Source organism: Branchiostoma belcheri, unplaced genomic scaffold (assembly GCF_001625305.1).
Source record: "Branchiostoma belcheri isolate BF01 breed outbred unplaced genomic scaffold, Haploidv18h27 scaffold258, whole genome shotgun sequence".
Lineage (NCBI taxonomy): Eukaryota > Metazoa > Chordata > Leptocardii > Amphioxiformes > Branchiostomatidae > Branchiostoma > Branchiostoma belcheri.
This window is the reverse complement of record NW_017803863.1, coordinates 34638-35742: the sequence shown is the minus strand read 5'-3', so window position 1 is coordinate 35742 and position 1105 is coordinate 34638. Positions and strand designations below refer to the sequence as shown.

Below are 1105 nucleotides of genomic sequence, written 5' to 3'. Positions count from 1 at the left end.
TAACCGTCAAATCGTCAACATATTTCAATCTATCATGCAAGAAAACATACCCATGGTATCATAAGTATATAGTAAAACAGTACAGGTCCTAGTTTTGTACCCTGTGGGACACCTAACCACCTGTCACTAGGTATTGAGATATCACAGAATTTTCACATTGATTATGCGTTCTAAAGGGGGGGGGGTGTTGTTGTCAAGTCGTGGGTTTTGTCGGTAACCGCCTGAACTGGTACCGACCTGTATGTTTGCAGTATGTGGGTTCTCAGATGAAACAATTCTGCGGGCTGGAGAAAACAATTGTTCAATATGGGCTCCGCGTTTACACTCCTGTTCTTAGATGTCTTGTTCGAAGGTGCCAAAGAATTCATACGAATTTTACGGAATTAATACGTCCGAAAATAGTTTCATCAGGTTGGTAAAACTTAAGAGATAGGGGAATTCTTTTTTACACAACCAAAGAGTCTCACCTCGCTGACGTTTCGGTGTCTGTCAGACACCTTCTTCAGAGCTTCTGACTGGAGTACTGCATCTCGCCGCTATATGTAGCCGATGTAGGTGGCGCTTTTGCGGCGAGAACACTATCCCAAACGTGGCTTATGGAATGGCTGGAACGACAAGCCATAGCCACAGCTCCCATCAACTGTAGGCCGAAGTTATGGAAGAGGTACGTTGACGACATCATGGAGATTGTGAAGAGGGGGGTACAACAGGAACTTACAGACCATCTAAATAACACTGACCCTACGGGGAGCATTCAGTTTACACACGAAGAAGAGAAAGATGGCACGCTACCCTTCCTCGACACCCTTATGGTAAGGAAGGAAGATGGCACAGTGAAACTCCTAGTATACAGAAAGTCCACACACACAGACCAGTACCTGAATTTCCAATCTCACCATCCCCTTCACCAAAAACTCGGAGTCATTCGCACCTTACTAGACCGGTGCAATGCAGTAGTCACTGAAGATGCAGACAAAGCACTAGAGACACAGCATGTCAAGAAAGCCCTAACACGGTGTGGTTACCCACCATGGACATTTAAGAAAGTGGAACAACGAAGTAAGCAACCTAAGCAGAAGGATAAGAGCAACAAGCAGGAAGAAAA

At 45.1% G+C, this 1105-nt stretch overlaps 1 protein-coding gene across 1 annotated transcript in view; it reads left to right on the top strand.

Moving 5' to 3' along the window:
• LOC109471749 (prolyl 4-hydroxylase subunit alpha-1-like) overlaps positions 1-1105 on the top strand; it is an 8429-nt gene that overhangs the window by 6862 nt on the left and 462 nt on the right. The window lies entirely within an intron of this gene.